The sequence below is a fragment of the Schistocerca nitens genome, chromosome 1, assembly GCF_023898315.1.
Source record: "Schistocerca nitens isolate TAMUIC-IGC-003100 chromosome 1, iqSchNite1.1, whole genome shotgun sequence".
In the NCBI taxonomy this organism is placed as follows: Eukaryota; Metazoa; Arthropoda; class Insecta; order Orthoptera; family Acrididae; genus Schistocerca; species Schistocerca nitens.
Window position 1 is genome coordinate 947,239,479 of NC_064614.1, and position 22,069 is coordinate 947,261,547.

Here is a 22,069-nt window from a genome sequence, read left to right on the forward strand (position 1 = left end):
GAACTGGAAGTGTCCGGGCATAGGAACGCAACCAAATTTTTTGATGATTTACTCAAGAAGAATCAGTTTTTAGATAGTCCATATAGCAACGGAGAAATCATTAAATTTTGCTTTTCCAAATTGCCTATTAGGTATCAACAGACACTTGTCGGGAAGTGTGGATCTGACATAGAAGCATTCAAGAGTCTATTGCGCGAACTCGAAGTAGTCTTCGATAAACAAGACGCAAAGGACAGGAAGAAGGCGCAAAATAACAAATACCACGGGCCAGCAAGGGCAGACGACAACAGATCGCATAATCGCGCTCGTCGGTTAGGAAACCGGGGTTACGGAAATCAAGGTTACGCAAGTCAAGGTTATGGAAACCAGAGACACGGAAACGAGAACGTTAGGGAACAAGGTCAATCTAGACAAGGAATCTGGGACAGGAGGAATGACGAACGGCAAAGCGACCGTAATTGGAGAGAGCGAAATCAAGGACAACAGGAGAACCGGGAGATAGAAATTAGACCTCCAAATCCTAATACACGTCAGAGGAGGGGGAGTCTAAGAAGGGATTGACGCTAGTCCATAGGACTCCACCACTTCTCTCACACAAAGAAGTTCGTGGAATAGTAGTAGTGTAAGAAATGTACATAGTAGAATAGGCAAAGATATGAACCTTTTTTCGGGGAACAATAACCGTTGCATTAATAGATTAAGATTGCTAAAGTGTTAACACGCTGCGTTGTCTTGCATAAGAATTTACTGCTGCTATCCTCTTTTTGTTTATGTTTGCGATCTCCAATGTCGATGGAGTAGGAGACACTACCTTTCCATGAGCAATGTTTTAGTCCTTTCCTATCTGGTGTCCATGTTAAGGGATAAGGATGAGTGACGAGACGTCGCACAAACGGGCGCATACAAGAACGTGCTCTTAGAAGCGTTCTGAGAGGTCGTGATACGCTCCATAGCGGCCACAACCAGTTCGTGAGACGTTCATACCAATGCTTGCAGGCACGCGTCAGTGCACTGCACGATTGTGGTATATTGCGCGATTTCGAGGGTGAATATGGGCAGTATAGTTTTTGCAGAGCTGCGCCGGTATCGTTGTCTTGCAAGTCGGGGTGAACCTGTGAGCATTTGACTCTAATGGTGCCCTAGACGAGAGAAATGAGGGCATAAAAGCCTACCATGCTAATGTGCTGGTTGGGGATTTAGCGTGCTGCTCGTTTTTGTCACAGATGAATCACCAAGGAATTGTACTTGGATATTCGTGACATACTGTGTAGCTGGCGTGTGTTGGGTGTCTGAATCCTCAACAGGAACCAGTCCTGGCTTGGTCATATTACATTGCTTCTGGAAAGGTGTACTTTGATCACGAAAACCGCTTCACATAGAGAAGGAAGTTGCAACTATAAATTTATTGTCGTGTATAGCCATGGCTAACCCAGTCTCTGGAGTTTCAGTGAGGCGTAATGAAAACTCGGAGGTCATGTCGTACGGCGCGCACATCACTGTCGTCAATAGCGGCGAGCAGCAAGACATCTCAGCGTAACAGGAACTATGTAAGGGTATTGTATAAGGTAAATAAAAAAAATAAATAAATAAATAAATAAATAAAATAAAATAAATAAATAAAAGGGAAAGTACGATACTAGGATAAGTTAACTGTAGGATTTAGCAATAACTAGATTAATATTGTGGGGGTTTTCTACCACAAGTGTGGCGCGCGCCTGTTGAGTTGCTATTTTTCAGGTCACCAAACCACAGACCCGAGATGGAGGGACGACGGGCGAGCGAAAGTAGCGTAGTTGCATGTTCTTTATAGCACAGTAAAACTTAGACCTGCATAACAACATAATTTAATTAAAAGACGTAGAATGTAGATCGTTGGGATATGGTAGTTAATTCTTGAAGCATGTCTACTGTCGATCTATATAATTAATAGTAATATTAGTGCGGGCCCGCACATTTAGTTGTTCATCCATTACAAAGCATCAGTTATCACACACCATGTACATACTGAGATCGGTCTCTACACATATATCAAAATAAATTATTTCCATGTCTAGATTAGATGTTATAATGATTGCCATAGATTAATAACTATAAAAGTAAAATAAGAGTGTCTGAAATGACAGACCATCAATGTATCACTATGTAAATTTATTATAACATAGAAGGTCATGGGAAAAAGTTAGGCTTAAGATTTTTGTCAGAACTGTGCAGATGACGAGGAACGTGGCAATGCAGAGGCCAGCCAGCGCAAAAACAAGAGGTCGTCGGCTACCTGCTAGAGGGCGAGCGTCCCGTCCTACACGCTGACAGTCACCCGGCTGCCTACCTGAGGGATTACACGGGACCCTCGCCCCGCCACAAGCGAAAGTGGGGCTGGCCGTTGACCCTGACACGCGACAGCCTGCTAGCTCTCCGGACGCGGCAGCCGCTTGGAGGGATTCCCTGCGGCAGACCACGTTGTCGTGAGTACACGAAGAAGATCACATATCGTGTCAGAACCTGCGCCTCATGTGCCTCAGAACAGAAAGGGACGCTCTATACTCACCTGTTTGGGTTTTTACAACTCACTAGCATTGGCCGATCTGCATACACAAAGCAGCATCGTGCCACACTAACAAATGTATGGTCTCATGTCTTACTTCTCCTCTCTATTAGAGAGCAGTTTTTAACAATAGTCGCTCCTAGTTCGATCCTGTATGGATGACCTCACACACTTGTGGAGTCACTCCACGTGCCATCATCCCTCGTCGAACTGCAATATTGGGAAACGTAAAGTTCTGTCCAGCGAGAGAAGAGACCTAGACTAGTGATGTATCCCAACAAGGAGATCTCAGAGACAATTAATCGACGTGAGGAGAACCTATCACTGTGTCTTCCTACCGTACTGCCGTGATCATATGCGTGGGTCTGACTACAATCTCAACAGCGTACTGCAGACACTCCAGAACTCCCTATTGCTGTTGCCACAACGTAGCAACTACACCCGACGTTTAGCCTTATGTGATGTCAGTACGGTGGAATTTGTGAAGTGCCACGGATATTTCTAACAATGTGATTTAGTGCCTCATTCTCAGCACAGTCGTGAACTTTGTGCAATGTGCACGCACAATTTGATGCCCCATGAACCTTGTTTTTTTTTTTTGTTTTTCTTAAATTTCTTTCTCTTATGTTGTTTCTGTAATGTATGTTATACCTTGTATGCGTTTGTGTTTTACACTGTAATTCTTATTACAGATTACTGTATTGTTCTCCACATCGTGTTTTTTTTGTATTTTGTGTTTATTGTTGTGTGTATGCTAACAGTGTGCCTGAAGTCCCCATAAACTGAAGCAGATACCACCACTGTCATTGTGAATGGACCATCAGTTCAGGGAACATTTTGTAAAGGTTATTCTTGCTGCAGGGAGACAGAATGAATCGGAGGTTGTAACTAGATTCGGAAAACTCACAAAGAGATTGTTAACTTAAGTATTACCATGTGTGAGTGAGGTCAGGTTAGTTTAATGATTAAAATTGTTGTAACATCTTGGGCATTTAATTGCGGAGCACTCCAACTCTGATTGTAAAGAATAAACTGCTCCATATTTGGCTCAGATGCCCGGGCCATGTTTAGAGCGTGAATGTCTGCGTGAATCGGTGTTTGGAAGGGGCTCCCTGGGTATGGATGTGTGATGTGAGAGTTAGTGTTCCATATTAAGAAGGTGAAGTTGGCTACATCATAAATAATCCTCCCTCTATGAGCTGCATTTTTCAGTTGCAGTGATTTTCTTTATAGAGTGCGGCATGTGGAGTCACTTTGTAAGATTGTTCTTGGGCGATTGACTCACTACCTTGCTCCTAAGTGAGCCAACCGCTCACCAATTACAATCTAAAATGGCGTAGGGGCAATGAGAGGTGGCATGAGCCCCCTCTCATATTTCTATCTTACGATTCTCCTCTCTAGTTGCATGCGGTGGAGGTTCCGTTGTTCCTTCACACGCGGACTTCCCATGTAGCGTCTCTCGCCACCCGGGTGGTCCAGTGACAGGCGGGCTCTTCTCACTTTGAAAGGGTAGGTTGACAGGTGTGGGGGCCGAGTGAATACTCTCCGGACGCCGACATTGTCAGGAGACGCGGCCGCGAAAGCCGGAAGTGGCGGCTGGGCTGGTGGTTCCGTTGCTTCGCAGAAGCTTAGCGAAAACACTTTCTGGCGGGCTACCAGCGAGGCGTGGGAATGACTTGTGTACCCTGGCAGTTGTGGCGGGAAAATTCCCGCACTTTCTGCAAAATAGTAACGGTGATTGGTTTGCTCAGGGCATACCGCCGTGACGTAGCAAAATCAGCACAGAAATTGGCGCCAAGAATCTCCATTGGTGGAATGGTAGTGCTCCGGCAATGGAGTGGAATTTCCGCCGGTTTTAGGGTTGCTGATTGGAACGTAACCACGGCCACTGTCGTGGGGGCGGGAAGGTGGTGTGTTCGGCCTGTACAGGTGCTCTGAAGGAGTCAGCAGTCGCCTTTCGGTCGAGGACGTCAAAGCAGCCAGCCCTCGCCTGCGGTACGCCAGATCGTGTTCTGGGAGAAAAGAAGACTGTTGGTAATGTACGTCCGCAGCACCGGCAGATAGGGATTTTCCTAGGTGATAATCAGAGCTCAGCAGAGCGCGCCTGTTCATCCTTTTCTAACTTTGTTCAGTTTCGAGTAACAGCAATTACCATTGGGTTAGCTGTGTGTCTCTCTTGAGATTTGAGTGGAAAGGAATTGGCTCCACATACCACTTCGTCTTAAACCTCACGATCTAAGTTAGGGACAACTTCACCTTTATAGTGTTTGTATGAATCTCCAATTTTAGCCAATTTGATGTTTTATAAATTTGCTGTGTTTCTTTTACTATTCTGTGTTTAATCTTAATAAATCATATTGTTATTTTGAACAGAACTTTCATTCTGTTAATCAATAGAGCAACCCTATCATTCCTCACTATGCTAATGAAACCTTTGTTTATTTAACTTATGTATCAAATTAAATTACTGCAGGTGCCAAACTCTCTTCTACTCCACTAGCAGGGTTGATTAGAGTCAGTTCGCGTATTTTTTTTATCCTTGTGCAACAGCAAAAGTCGGAGTTAGAATAGGGGGGGCTTAGAGCATGATTTACACATGTGGATTCTAGTAGAATTTAGTGATAAATACACTACTAGCCCCGGCACCTCGCATATTTACAATTTGTACAGAAAGCAGATGGCAGTTATAAGAGTCGAGGGGCATGAAAGAGAAGCAGTGGTTGGGAAAGGAGTGAGACAGGGTTGTAGCCTCTCCCCAATGTTATTCAGTCTGTATATTGAGCAAGCAGTAAAGGAAACAAAAGAAAAATTCGGAGTAGGTATTAAAATTCATGGAGAAGAAGTAAAAACTTTGAGGTTCGCCGATGACATTGTAATTCTGTCAGAGACAGCAAAGGACTTGGAAGAGCAGTTGAACGGAATGGACAGTCTCTTGAAAGGAGGATATAAGATGAACATCAACAAAAGCAAAACGAGGATAATGGAATGTAGTCAAATTAAGTCGGGTGATGCTGAGGGAATTAGATTAGGAAATGAGACACTTAAAGTAGTAAAGGAGTTTTGCTATTTAGGGAGTAAAATAACCGATGATGGTCGAAGTAGAGAGGATATAAAATGTAGACTGGCAATGGCAAGGAAAGCGTTTCTGAAGAAGAGAAATTTGTTAACATCGAGTATAGATTTAGGTGTCAGGAAGTCGTTTCTGAAAGTATTTGTATGGAGTGTAGCCATGTATGGAAGTGAGACATGGACGATAACTAGTTTGGACAAGAAGAGAATAGAAGCTTTCGAAATGTGGTGCTACAGAAGAATGCTGAAGATTAGGTGGGTAGATCACGTAACTAATGATGAGGTATTGAATAGGATTGGGGAGAAGAGAAGTTCGTGGCACAACTTGACTAAAAGAAGGGATCGGTTGGTAGGACATGTTTTGAGGCATCAAGGGATCACAAATTTAGCATTGGAGGGCAGCGTGGAGGGTAAAAATCGTAGAGGGAGACCAAGAGATCAATACACTAAGCAGATTCAGAAGGATGTAGGTTGCAGTAGGTACTGGGAGATGAAGAAGCTAGCACAGGATAGAGTAGCATGGAGAGCTGCATCAAACCAGTCTCAGGACTGAAGACCACAACAACAACACTTAGAGAATGAACCAGCTGTGAGAATGCGATCGGTCATTCACGATTGCCACAGCGAAGGAGAATTTTACCATGCCTTCCTCTCAGCATATTGGTCTCAAGCCACACAAGACCGAGTAAAACATAGCATCATAATGATGAAACGTTTCGAACAATCTGAATTTTCCAGTATTATGAAATATTTTGAAGACATGATGCATAAGAATCAGCATCTTTCAAACCCATACAGCCCCTCAGAACTCATCCGCATTTGCTTAATGAAATTACCTGAACATATACGATACATTATTTTGGCAGGACGTTGCAAAGACGACATTGAAGCATTTCAGGGACTCTTACAAGAATTAGAAATTGACACTGACAGTCGCCGGATGCGAAAACAGGAAAACAATCACTACAGGTCACATACGTCACAATTCCGTGACGACAGAAGCAAGAACTGGACACGACAAGGCTATTCTCACAACACAAATCGTGACCAAAACAGACACCACCCGTATGACAACCGTTGGCAGAGTAGTAATAGTTACAGAGAAAGATCGCATTTCCGAAGTAATGACTATCACAGAGACAATCAGAGAAACAGACAATATGGGAACCAAAACAATTATTATCAAGGGAGGCAGAATAACTTCAGACGCAACAGTTTGGCGCACAGTTACGATTCAGGGAGAAATTCTCCACCACGTGACGGACAAGGAAGAAACTACGGAACCTACCGACATGACGACAGACGATATATTCGTAACAACAGACCTGAATTGCATCAGAACTGGCGGGATTTAAACACGGCAGGGCCCTCTCGGCAAGGCGAATTTGTAGAAGTTCGGTCTCCGAATCCCATTAACGACGCGCGCCAACAAAGAGGCAGGCACTGACCCGCACAGCACGCAGCCGCGTGCGCCAGCTGGCTCAGGGAAAAATAACATAGCGCTAACCTTGAAAAAAAAATTCCAGTATTCTTTACCGACTTATACCGCATTCTGCACCACATTTCACATGTAAAACCGTTTATTGAAAGATAATTTGCTTTTTTTTAATGCAACATTTTGGTTTATTTGAAAATACATTCTGAATTTAAAGTGCTTTCTGAGGGATACCAGATGACACAGAGGTTAGTTTATGTGACAGCTACACGACTATATCACGACGCTATTAATGAGTGACAATTTACAATGTTGCTTTTGCGGTGTATCTGTTTTATATCTGCACAGTTTTTCTGAATTCTTCTGTAAAGTAAAACATGTTTTAGTAGTAACTTTTGTGGTATAGCAACATTGAGACAGCCTTTTTCGTAGCACAACAATACGTTACAATACAGTACTTTCTTCATCACAACAATAAGCGTAATAACTAAGATATCTATACGCAAAGCATTTCACTTTTGTTTATCATGAGGTAAGTACATTGACTTCTGCAGAACTTAGCTTTCGGAGGACGATAACTACGACACTTCCACAGAATTATCTTACAACAAGACGCACATTTAGCGCTACAGGACACGTATTTGAGTGATTAATCTTATACTTAAAACACTTAATTACAAAGAAAGTTTTCCGTGATACATTTCATTCCATTGCTGTAATTTGTAACACCTGAGGGTATAATTACATTAATCCTCAGGGGGGTACACGCCTACTGTCTGTACCATGTGTTTGGCACGCACAAGGAGCCCTAGCTAATATGGTATTTGCTTATACAACTTTACACATCGGTACCATATTCCTCTAACACATAATTACACAGGTATCTGATTATTTGACAGAGATAAACATTTTTTTTTACTACATCAGTGACACATGTTTACGCAATTACACAGTTGGGTAACTTTACACTTATGAAACTGTATTTTGTCTGTACTTTGTAAACTGCTCATATTTTTTCAGAACCATTGTGATACTATGAGAGCTTTGAATGATATATTTGGTATGGGATCATGATTTTAAAGTACATTTGAGGTAGATGACACTATTGAAATGAGCAGAGAATTTTTTTAAAGTTTGGTATTATTGGAGGAAGCTACGACGATTTTGAGATTTGACTGAGGTGTTATGATGTTATTTTTACGACGACGATGTGTATTATGCTGCTGAGGTATGTTTATGGTCAAGAAGCTGATGCTATATGAGGAATTTGATTATGCTACGTATTTCATGTAATGAAATATTAAAGAAGCGTCGACGAATTTGTATATGTGTAATAAGGTAAGGAGTAATGAGTAGCGGTTAGGAACTCTGCCTTGTGAAGACGTATGTTGGAAACCGAGAATCGTACTTTTAGAATTATGAAATGTGTGTAAATGCGTGAATGTATCACAATGCTGACGAATATTTTTTTTTGGACACTTATATTTATAGGATTTTGTTTCTACAGATTTGCAACGCTAATTCTTGACCTGTGAAATATTTTTATATGAGACTGTCGCTGTAGCGAAAACTGCTGTCGTAAATATTTCGTTAAGAAAGGTAAGTGACCTTGATGTAATGCGTTGTGGCGCGCAGCAGGGCCAGCCGCCCGGAGAAAAAGCCATTAGGTGGAGAAAAAAAGAGGCCATTAACCTCGCTTCTGACATTCCCTTGTAGAAAGCATCGTAAAAACGACACGGTCGAACTTGAAAACATATGATTACACTGGATGCCTAATGAAATGACGAGAAATATTTTTATGTCTATACACCTGATTATGACTACTGTCTCTCTAGTTGAGAGATTTTTCTACTAACTTATGAAATACCTCATGACTACTGAATGATATTTTTATGCTTTGCTTTGTACATAGTTGCTTATTTCATTTGATATCTAGTTTCTAGCTGCACTGCAGCATTGGTAAAAATAAAATTTTATAGCTGTATTAATGTAAATATTTTCTGTCTACAGATCGAGTAAATAATAATTTTTTCAAAAAAATGAGGGAGCACAAAAAAAGGGCATTTACCTTCACAGGAACTGCATACATAATTTTCTTTTCTAGTACTTGGTAATCTTTTCTAGAATTAGTTTTTGTGGTGCACCACTTTAATTACATAGACATTAAGATGTGATTATACATTTCCCTTATCTGCATTGTTGTCTTTACTGTAATATTTTTCTGCTTGAGCGTTGTCATGTTTAGATATAATTTATTGCTTTTGCTTCTGCTGTTTGCCAGGCATAGTGTTATTGAATTTGACTTTGTATTATTCTGTTAAGCCAGTTTTACTAATGATTTAATTTTATTGTTTGCTGCACATTGCCTTAGATTAGTTGTAATATTACAATTGCTTTGCTAATTTCTTAATGCTGCTTGCTTCGCAAATCTGCGTTTTTTTCATTGCTGTTTATATTAATTGTTTTATGTGATGCTGCATTGCCTCGTTCCTTAGTTTAGCATCTGAGCTCAGTAGATTTAAGTTAGCTTAAGAGGGGGTAGACTATATAAGAAACTAACTATGATGAATTGGAAGAAATACATTGAAAATCTATAAGAAAATGGTTTGGCCAAAACAGTATTTTGAAATAGGATATGAACCAAAAAAAGTAGGGTTTAGGGACAACAGGTTTAGGTAGGATTTTCTTGGAAATAAATGATGAAGTAAGATAATGGAAAATAAATAATGAGGTAAGAAATATGTGAACATATATATATACAGAAAGCATGCTTGAATAGGATTTTTTTGGTGGAAACAAATGTGGAAATAAGACGAAAGATCTATGGAATGAAGTTTTGGGTTGGACTGCAGTACCAAAAGTTACACTGAAAACGAACCCTGTCCTTTCCATTGTGTTATCCCCCTATGTGTTTGTGTACCCTTGTGTATTTGTTTTCTTCCTGTCTCTGTGTAGTTTCATAGAATTTTTTCTTTTCTAATACTATTCACCATGATGAGGAATACTGTTATCCTCAAATATAATTGGTATTAATAATATGTTATTTACTTTGTAAAGATGTTAGACATTAGTAATTCTGTTCTGTTTTAATGCTCATGTGTGAAGTCGATGTTTCAATAATTATTCTGATCTTTTATGTATGTACTTATGTCAAAATTCCTATAACATTGATGTATATGTTATTTCGATTCTTTTGTAAAGCCTGTACTACAAATGTTATCTGTATTGTTATGTTCTTGAATGATGTGTTTTGTACCTTTGTTATTGTGTTCTTATGTTATAAAATTGTACTTGTCACCAGTTCATCATATTATTAACTTGTAAGTTACATTTCACTGCACACGTTTCTGTTGGTCATAGTATATGGACAATATGTGACATGTAGGGACTGTTAGTGTTTGCACGTGTGTTAATAATTCAGCAAGGGACTGGATAACAGCATTGCTGGTTCTAAGGACAATTAAAAAAACTTTGTGAGTGCACAAGTGGTGGTTTATGGACTTGCTACATTATCCGCAAGACTCTTCAATGGTGATTGTGCACCTGATAGTCGCAGCAGATGGCTGCTGGCCATTTCTACAAGGACTGCAGTGGGTCTGCGCCTCTGGTGGCCCACCAATACCGTAATCTCTACTAGGACTACAGTGGGTCTGCATCTTTGCTGACTCACCAGTACCATTATTTCTACAAGGACTGCAGTGGGTCTGCGCCTCTGGTGGCCCACCAATACCGTAATCTCTACCAGGACTACAGTGGGTCTGCTCTGTGATGACCTACCCACCAATACTCTTCAAAATTTCGACTGACTCCGCTGTGGGTTTACTCTGTTGTGGCCCATTACCTGTCAGCATGTAGAGTCAGCACTGTCTTTTCGTTGGAAGGACAACAATACTTCTTCAATACTGCATGGAAATCCACTACTTCCGTGTGCATTTTCTTTTACTGCTCAGACTTTGAGAAAAAGACTGATATTTTACTGTGCTGAATGATCAGGACTGTCTTTATGGACTGTGAGAAAATTTTAGCTTTTGACCAACATTGTATCAATAAGTGTGTGCATTTGATTTCTTTGTTATTGTAATTGTGAATAAAAAAATTTAACAAATATGTATTGGCCAGTGCCCAACAAAATTTGTAAAATTTTTTGTGGGGAGCATGGGGGCTATGTAAGTAGGCTGTTTAGGTTTTTTATTGGTAACGCCACCTCAGTATGAAAATCACCGGCTGTGCCGTGTGCAGCCTGTGGCTGCTTTGCATTGTTGTAATACTCGCCATTGTAGTGTTAGGCAGCTGGCTGTGAACAGCGCGTAGCGTTGCGCAGTTGGAGGTGAGCCGCCAGCAGTGGTGGATGTGGGGAGAGAGATGGCGGAGTTTTGAAATTTGTCATGAACTGCTATATTTATAAATGATGATATCAAGGTAAATACATTCTTTGTTCTCTATTAATATCTTTCATTTGCTAACTATCCCTATCAGTAGTTAGTGCCTTCCATAGTTTGAATCTTCTATTTAGCTGGCAGTAGTGACGCTCGCTGTATTGCAGTAGCTTGAGCAGCGAAGATTTTTGTGAGGTAAGTGATTTGTGAAAGGTATAGTTTAATGTTAGTCAGGGCCATTCTTTTGTAGGGAATTTTGAAAGTCAGATTGCGTTGCGCTATAAATATTGTGTGTCAGGTTAAGCACAGTCGTGTAAAATTGTTCAAAGGGGACGTTTCAAGGTCTTATGCTGCCGTCGGATGTAATGTTGCATACGCGGAGAGACCTCCAAATCTTCTCTTGGAACGAGAGGATATTCCGCGAACGTACTAACCTGTCCGTTCCCCTAACTTAAGTCACATCGAGTGCATATGGGAACCGTTGAGAGACGTAATGCAGCAGTCACATGTGCTCCAGTGACCATCCAGCCGTTATCAACCGCGCTAGTGGAGGAGTGGAACACCTTACCAATGTTGTGGCCAGCATGTGGGCAAGTTGTGGAGCATATATTGTCGTCCGTGGTATCACACGCACTATTAAGAACCGTGTCCAGCCTTTTGTAATCGGGGTGAAAAAGTTTCAAACGGCTCTGAGCACTATGCGACTTCACTTCTGAGATCATCAGTCCCCTACAACTTAGAACTACTTAAACCTAACTAACTTAAGGACATCACACACATCCATGCTCGAGGCAGGATTCGAACCTGCGAGCGTAGTGGTCGCGCGGTTCCAGACTGTAGCGCCTGGAACCGCTCGGCCACCCCGGCCGGCTTAAATCGGGGTGACTTCAGTGTAATTATAATCTTTAATGAAAGGTGATTTCTGTTCGTTTGTTGGGTATCTATTTCAGCTACATTCTATATTATACTGTAGACGTTCTTTTTATATATGGCCCAAGTTTCATCGAGCTACTTTACTTCGTAGTGACGCATCATGCGAAAGCTACATTCCTCCTTAAGTTTTACATACCAGTGTTTGTTGCGCCTGAATATTAGGCAGCTCATCGCCCTCCTGTGTAGTCTCTGTCCCGTACCTCCTGGAGGACACAGCATAAACAAACACTTCTGACACCAAGGAACTGTTAAATTCACATATTCCGCTCGGTTCGTATGTTCCACCAGTGAGAAACGCTCTACTGTGCTCCGAGCTTGGGTGGGACCAAGGGAGCAAATGACGGACACTAAAGTGCGTACGTATTCGTTTTAAATGTTGCATATGTGAATGTTGGAAGGAGCACTGTTTCAGCGTTACAAAATACGGCATAAAACGGAAGATGACCAAACATTTGTGGCGTTTAGTTTTCTTTGGATTTAATGGTCGGACGGAGGCAGTCCAAAACATTTGTGCTGTGAATGGCGTGAGCGTCATCAAAGAAATCAAATTAGAAAGTAGTTTTCTCATTTCAAGTAAGATCGTTTTGACGTGAGATATGCGCTATATACAAGATGACCAACGGATTGTGATGAATATGATTTCATGTTTTGCTACTACTAACCATGTCAGCGTATCCGGTAACTGGCACATCTACATCTACATCTACGTGAATACTCTGCTATTCACAATAAGGTGCCTAGCAGACGGTTCAATGAACCACCTTGAAGCTGTCTCGTTACCGTTACACTCTCGAACGGCACGCGGGAAAAACGAGCACTTACATTTTTCTGTGCGAGCCCTGATTTCTCTTACTTTATCGTGATGATAATTTTTCCCTATGTAGGTGGGTGCCAACAGAATGTTTTCGCAATCGGAGGAGAAAACTGGTGATTGAAATTTCATGAGAAGATCCCGTCGCAACGAAAAACGCCTTTATTTTAATGATTGCCACTCTATTTCATGTATCATGTCTGTGACACTATCTCCTCTATTACGCGATAATACAAAACGAGCTGCCCTTCTTTGTACTTTTTCGATGTCATCCGTCAGTCCCATCCTACGCGGATCCCACACCGAACAGCAACACTCCAGAATAGTGCGGACAAGCGTGGTGTAAGCAGTCTCTTTAGTAGACCTGTTGCACCTTCTAAGTGTTCTGCCAATGAATCGCAGCCTTTGGTTTGCTCTATCCACAATATTATCTAGTGATCGTGTCAATTTAGGTTATTTGTTGTAATCCCTAAGTATTTAGTTGAACTTACAGCCTTCAGATTTGTGTGACTTACCGCGTAACCGAAATTCAGCTGATTTCTTTTACTACTCATGTGAATAACCTCACACTTTTCCTTATTCAGGGTCAATTTCCACTTTTCGCACCATACAGATATCTTATCTAAGTCATTTTGGAAGTCGTTTTGGTCATCTGATGGCTTTACAAGAGGTAAATGACAGCACCAACTGCAAACAATCTAAGACGGCTACTGAGATTGTCTCCTGTGTCGTTAATATAGATCAGGAACAATAAAAGGCCTATAACACTTCCTTGGGGAACGCCGGATATTACTACTGTTTTACTTGATGACGTTCCGTCTATTACTACGAACTGTGACCTTTCTGACAGGAAATATTATGATTTCCTCCAGTGTTTCGATCTGGCGTCAGCGATTTGCCATTCTCTTTCACTTAGCTGGTGCTACAGCACTCAGAGAGGTCTCCTTAGCTGTATGCTTTGCCGCTCGTAACAGTTCACTGTCATCTGTACAGTTAATACCTGTACAGCAGCTTCAAGATAACATCTTTTAAGGCAATATTTGATCGTTATGTCCATATTGTGTTATTTGGCTGACATGTACTGTTCATATTGTGAACTGCTGTGATTTGGAATGACGCTGGACGGTACAAAAGTATGGAATCAAGTTTCTCGAGCTATTGCACGTTGCTACTCTGCTAAGAAAGCCCCTCCATTCAAAAATAATCCATTTTATCGTAGTTTTTATACTCTCGAAAATTGATTTCGTTGACACCACATACAAGAATTAAACTAAAAGGACATATGCTGATGATGTAATAACAATAGTACTTCACGACCGGTATACAGGATTCGAAATGCCATCATGCATCACTTAAAACGAAATTATGTTTGTGGCTGAAAGCGGAATTTATTTATAAATGCACATAACACGCGTACCTCTTTACATGACATTCTTACTTTCGCAAATACGATGAATAGGCTAATTTTTATCCAGTGTCCTTCATTATTACAATTAGTTTGTGAATTTGTCATACATGTTCCAGATCTGACGAAAAAGGAACCATTTGTTGCCTTTTTATCTGTTAATACAGCAAATGTTTCTTTTATTTATCAGATATGCAACATCTCGAAAGTTTATAAACGACCTGTCGGTTCAATACTTCCTTAGGACAGCACCTCTATGAGCCAGCCGTATTAGATTCTAGTCACAAAAAGAATCGTTACAACAGTGACTGCGATTAGGCAAATAAGGATGGCGCTGTCACGTTTAACGTTGCCGTCGTGCAGATGCCTGTATTATATGTTAATTCATGCGAAGCGTCTGCAGCCTTCAAGCTCTAAAAATAAGTACTTCATACACATCACACAAAGAAAGCTTCTTCCTCCGAAGATGCGTTAGATAACATTACAAACTTGGCAGGTTTTACAATTCACGTATAATAATTAAGGAGATGAAGTTCGTTAACAGAGAGGCTGCTGAATATTATTAGATTCAAACTTTTATGGTCGAACTGATAATCTTGGGGGAAAATTCAGTCACTTGATTAATAAAAAATGGCTCTGAGCACTATGTGACTTAACATCGGAGGTCATCAGTCCCCTAGAACTTAGAGCTACTTAAATCTAACTAACCTAAGGACATCACACACATCCATACCCGAGGCAGGATTCTAACCTGCGGCCGTAACGGTCGCGCGGTTCCAGACTGAAGCACCCAGAACCGTTCGGCCTCTCCGGCCGGCACTTGATTAACAGATATCAAAGTAAATATAACCTCTCGAAACGTGTGGCATGCATGTAGATTTGCACCAAGTATTTCGCAGCTGCGCTTCCAATTAACGAGATATTATTTCCAGTGCTATGCTAATGTGTTTTCTTGTATTTGCTCTTCAAATTGTGCTTTTCTTGTTATCGTGTGAAATACGTGTTAATTATGGCGTGTAAAAAACGTAACACTAGGCTCCAAAGTAAATTGAGAAATGATAGTGACGACGATTGTAGCTTATCAGCACCACCGTGTAATGAATTAACAGACATTCAACGTAGTAATTTGGTAATTGTGCATAGGGAAATGGAGCGGGCGGCAAACAATGGTGTAGACAGTGAAACAATTAGTGAACAGGGAAGCATTGTCGATCGAGCGGTCGGCAACAGCTCGCCTCAGGAATCCGAAGTGACAGGACACAATCTTGCAAATACTGTAGATTCAGGCTTTGGGTCCTCACCGCTTTCTCAAATAAGTCAAAACGCATTTTCTGCTTGTCAAAATGTGAATGTTGCCAGTGCAAGTGCACTGCCGAAAAGCATAGAGGAACAGATTCCAGACACTAACACATTATTATTGCAATTAATGCAACAAATGAAACAACATCAGAGACAAACACAGCAACAGTTAGACACAATGGAACAACACCAGAGACAAACACAAAAACAGTTAGACGCAATGGAACAAAATCGAAAACAGTCACAGAAACAAATGGAACAAAATCAGATACAAATTAAAGAAACACTTCAACAAACACGCGAAGATTTAACTACTGAGTTACACAACATCGAATCGAAATGTCAAAAGGTCTGATATGACGTAAAAACACAAATTTGTGAGCATTTTCAACCTATTTTTTCGCAGCATGAAAATGTATTACAGAATCACGAAGCAGCCATAAAAGAACTGCAAACTATTGTTCATGAAAATCACGAGACCTTGCGGGCTAAAATTGACCCAGTTGCATCTACCGATTCGGTTACGCAACTTGCAAAAACTCAGGAAAACTTAAAGGACACAGTAGATACTCTGAAAATTGGTCCAGAAAGACACATGGAGAAAATTAGTTCATGATCAGGGAAAGTAGTCAAACTTTCGAATCAGCTAAATAATTTATCTACGAAGGTAGATGATAATCTGAATGACACAAGACCGGTAGTCTTTAATGACACAGAAGAGTACGAACAAATTAGGAAACTCAAACAAAATCAGAATCAAATTAAAACGCAACACAAAAGAGAAATCCGGGAAGTACAAGATCAGTTGGCACAAGTAATACAAGAATGACATATTTCAGAGGAGACTCGCGCTCCAACACGGGAAGAGGGACTTAGAAGTACGGAACAGCCACAAAATAATAACACAGGGCAATTCGGAAACTATGAAAGAAATTGGCAAGGTACGCCCAATTTTTAGATGGAACCGCCGAAACGACGTAACAATGACCGACATGCGACTCGCCGACATGATGATTTTGACTATAAGCTGTTAATTACTACACGTAAATTCAAAAAATTTAAGAATTCCGGCAACGACATTCATCCACAAGCGTGGCTTCATCAATTCTCTCATTGTTTTCCTCCCAACTGGTCATTAGAGCACAGATTAGAATTTATGTGTGGCTATTTAGAGAATGAACCAGCTGTAAGAATGCGATCGGACATTTACGATTGCCACAGTGAAGGAGAATTTTATCATGCCTTCCTCTCAGCATAATGGACTCAAGCTACACAAGATCGAGTAAAACATAGCATCATAATGATGAAACATTTCGAACAATCTGAATTTTCCAGTCTTGTGAAATATTTTGAGGACATGTTGCATAAGAATCAGTATCAGTGAAACCTTCCCGTCTCCTCTATACCTCTTTTGTTAATGATAACCTTCCCTTTTACAATAAACTATGAAACCTTTCCTTAGGACTTCTATCTCTTGCTTATTAATAACAAATCCCTTTGAAATTTATTCTCTTTCTCAATCTTCGCATACAAATTTAATTGCTGCTTATTAAAAGTGATTTTCTGATTATTTCGACGAAACATAGAATGTGTCGTCGTCGTGGCGCTCAGTCGTTATCTGCAATAACCCAAAACTGTTCCTTACCTTTTCTACTGTTACTGGATCGCCATCTGACTGCCACATGGAACTGCGACATAAATATACTTACTCTGTTTTACTATATTCTATAAGCTGCTGGTGGGCTTTCATAATAAGTGCCTGTATTTATTACCAAAGCTGACGTTATTCTTTAATAGCAAATCTGACGTTATTCTTTAATTAATATGACTGAAGTTACGTAATTCATAGTTAAACTTTTTCTTGACAACAATAAAATTTTACAAAGTTTTACGTTGATGGTTTTTAGGATGGATTATAATTAGAAATGCAATATTGCTGGCAAAAGTTAATTATATTCTGAATGAAATTATTTTACAAATGTTCAAATGGGACTTACTTTTTACTATAATCTTACAACTAGCAATGCGCAAACATACCTTCAGTAGTCTTGAGCTTCGCAAAAAATTAATTCAGTAATATTAGTTCCTCTTATTATAATAGTTAGCTGATGCCTCTGTACATCCGTTTATAATCTCTTGTAAATCATAGCTGGTGGCTGGCAGGCACACCGCTTCTCTCAAATTCTCGCTTCAGACCTCCTACCGACTCGCTTCACTTCTCGCTTACTACTGACTTCCTACGAACGCTAAAGTGCGGTCTCTCCTGCCAACAATGCTTTCTGGTGCAGACAATCCCTGCTACCATTATAAAATATATCAATGCGCGGTCTTTCCCGCTCTTTTCTTAAAATGTATCCATACGCGGTCTCTCCCGCCCATTTTAAAATTATATCAATTTGCGGTCTCTCTTGTCAACAATACTTTGGTGCAGACATTCCCTGCTACCACAATTATTTCCAACATGACAAATATTAATTATTCCTACTTAATCCTATTAATAAAATATAAACATCTTTCATAAATTGTGATTTGACAACAGACAATAGAAATATACACGTCTTACGTAACCCTCCACTGGGTTTCCTTAAAATTTTCCTACGTCGTTAAGTAATTTGGACTTGACGTAAGGAGAAATTTTGATTATAGAAATATGTTTAGTAATAAGTATGTTAATGATAAAATATTTCTTTCAACAAAGCACATACATATACTGTCATAAGAACTTGTTTTCCTAAGTCTAACAAAGAGAATATTCAAAGGAGTATGCATCAAAATATACAAATAATATGTGTCAGTAAGTTGGAAGTGTACATCAGGTAGTAAAAGTTATTTGTATTTCTCATAGTAATGGATGGAAAAAATTAGAACATAGTTTATGTTTCATTATAAATTGGCATCTATTAGTACCATATTCAGGGAAGGGGAAAACAAGTAATTGGATAGCATGGTCAAAGCACTGGCAACTGTCTGTGAATGCACTCAAAAGTCCGTTTCTTTCCCTCAAATAGCACAACACCAGGTTTCGCCATGTGATTCCGTCGTCTCTTTGATCCATGGGTTTGGTGTAACCAAACACTAAGTTAACCATCGAATTGCCTGAGTTGCCGCAGCTACATCAGGTACAAGTTCAAACTCCAATTGTCCATTAGTAGTGATGGTGTGCATCTTGGTATGCAAGCACCTATTGACGTACATCATGACTGTGGTGTGCATCTTGGTATGCCGACACCTCATAGAAAACATCGTAGATTGAAGCAACGTAGTTCACTATTCACTTTGTTTGTGCTCCATAACCATGGGGATGCACAGGAATTAAGGTACAGGTATAATCATTTTGTCAAAAGGTTCACGGATATGGCTGATACCGTTATTACCAAATTTTACATCATCTCTTTCCTCTATGCTCATAAAAATTATTTATTTTACGTTTAAAAGGACACACCTTGTGTGAGTGTAGAAAAAATTTATAGTTTTAAACAATCACATAAAAAACACATTTTCCATCTGTAGTGAATTCAGCCAACAATACATATTACATTATGTGACAGTCAATAACATAAACAAATATTTCTGTAAGTGGAATTTAGTAGAACATTTAGGCATCAACATTTTAAATAAAATAGACAAGTACCTTTATACAAACTATGTCACTTTCTGTGATGCTAAATAAATCATAATCTGGTGCTCATATAAATAATTACATAAAGACACTGTTATATTACTTAACAGGTTGTGAATTCACAGTTTTTGAAATATGAAAGTAACTTTTGACAAAATATGTCACTTTCTGTGACTTCAATATGTTCGGTAATGTGTTCGTCAGTTACGAGTCATATTGTCAGTCGACTATATATTATGTTTGAGTTGTGTAACACACATCGTCATTGTTATTTAAGAGAAAACATTTGTATTTTACATAGAGTACGAATCGGTATGCTGACATTTGGTGTAATCTGTTTTTCCTATGTGTGTATCTGATGTAAGAGATATGATGTTCAATGCAGAAAAAATTTTTCGAATAGCAAAATACATATAGTAATCAATTTAATGTGGTTTCTTCATCCGTAGTGCTGCGCTGTGTCACCTGTTATCAAAATAAACCATTACTAAATTATATTCCTTACATACTAACATCTTCATTCTCCTCTCTCCTTTGTACCTCGTGTCATCTCTATGCATAGCCTACAATAAAATATTCATTGTTAATAATCATCAGCGAACGGCATGACTTCATTATCTCTCTGTATTACCTACAACAAAATATTCATGGCTAATAATCTCTCTGCATCTGGAAAATCGCGTCAGCTCTCGGCATGACCTGTAAAGCATTTATCCACATTTCTCCATATTCAATGCTTATATTATAATTAAAACTACGTTTATTTTGGTGAACTATGACAACAATGCTGCATACACGGGTTAAAGAATACATCTAATTGCTACTACTGTATGAAAATTATTTGTCCTGTTAATTGCTTCACTTACCTTACATAATTTGAAATAAATGTCCTGCGAGAACACTTCTAAGACTGCTATTAATGTTCAGTGTATTTATCTGCGATCGAATCGAGGTGACCTGTTGTGCTCGTAAATAACCCATTAGTAGCTTACTGTATTCGGGCTTGCTGGAATGTGTCAAAAAGCTCATTGCTATACTCTGTCAATATGTATCCCTGTAAGAAGGTTTTTCTATTTTAAGAATTTCTTTATGTTTGACATATGGTGGTTTCCTCTCGATTTTTTTGTTCTGAGTGTCTCGATGTGTATTACATTAGCGCGCGGCATATTTCGAATTCTGTGCGGTCCTGCGTATAGAAGTTCAAAATTTTTGCATCGTTTTTTCCCTTTATGTTACAGATAATGGGCACGAACTAGTACCTTATCGCCAATCTCGTACTTGCGTAATATACTTACCTGCTTCTGCTGTCTCTTCCGACGATCTGCAGCTCGTTTGATGTTCGCTAGTGCCATGTCTATTTTCTCACAATGACGAAGTCTACGCTTCCTTGGAAAAGTAATTATTTCAGTTCTTTCTCCTTTGCTGTCTCTGACAGAATTACAATGTCATCGGCGAACCTCCAAGTTTTTATTTCTTCTCCATGGATTTTAATACCTACTCCGATTTTTTCTTTTGTTTCCTTTACTGCTTGCTCAATATACAGATTGAATAACATCGGGGAGAGGCTACAACCCTGTCTTACTCCCTTCCCAACCACTGCTTCCCTTTCATGTCCCTCAACTCTTATAACTGCCATCTGCTTTCTGTACAAATTGTAAATAGCCTTTCGGTCCCTGTATTTTACCCCTGCCACCTTTAGAATTTGAAAGAGAGTATTCCAGTCAACATTGTCAAAAGCTTTCTCTAAGTCTACAAATGCTAGAAACGTAGGTTTGCCTTTCCTTAATCTTTCTTCTAAGATAAGTCGTAAGGTCAGTATTGCCTCACGTGTTCCAGTGTTTCTACGGAATCCAAACTGATCTTCCCCGAGGATGGCTTCTATTAGTTTTTCCATTCGTCTGTAAACAATTCGTGTTAGTATTTTGCAGCTGTGACTTATTAAACTGATGGTTCGATAATTTTCACATCTGTCAACACCTGCTTTCTTTGGGATTGGAATTATTATATTCTTCTTGAAGTCTGATGGTATTTCGCCTGTTTCATACATCTTGCTCACCAGATGGTAGAGTTTTGTCAGGACTGGCTCTCCCAAGGCCGTCAGTAGTTCCAATGGAATGTTGTCTACTCCGGGGGCCTTGTTTCGACTCAGGTCTTTCAGTGCTCTGTCAAACTCTTCACGCAGTATCGTATCTCCCATTTCATCTTCATCTACATCCTCTTCCATTTCCATAATATTGTCCTCAAGTACATCGCCCTTGTATAGACCCTCTATATACTCCTTCCACCTTTCTGCTTTCCCTTCTTTGCTTAGAACTGGGTTTCCATCTGAGCTCTTGATATTCATACAAGTGGTTCTCTTATCTCCAAAGGTCTCTTTAATTTTCCTGTAGGCAGCATCTATCTTACCCCTAGTGAGATAAGCCTCTACATCCTTACATTTGTCCTCTAGCCATCCCTGCTTAGCCATTTTGCACTTCCTGTCGATCTCATTTTTGAGACATTTTTATTCCTTTTTGCCTGCTTCATTTACTGCATTTTTATATTTTCTCCTTTCATCAATTAAATTCAATATTTCTTCTG

At 39.8% G+C, this 22,069-nt stretch overlaps 1 protein-coding gene across 2 annotated transcripts in view; it reads left to right on the top strand.

Annotated features, from left to right (window-relative positions):
• The window catches only part of LOC126194351 (uncharacterized), a 377,936-nt gene that overhangs the window by 7,460 nt on the left and 348,407 nt on the right, over positions 1–22,069 (top strand). The window contains exon 1 of one of the 2 annotated variants that reach the window (XM_049932760.1): positions 11,419–11,465. The exons of the other annotated variant lie outside the window; for it this stretch is intronic. The gene's annotated coding sequence lies outside the window, so the exon portion shown is untranslated. Of the gene's footprint in view, positions 1–11,418; positions 11,466–22,069 lie in introns of those variants that run through there. 2 annotated transcript variants of the gene reach the window in all.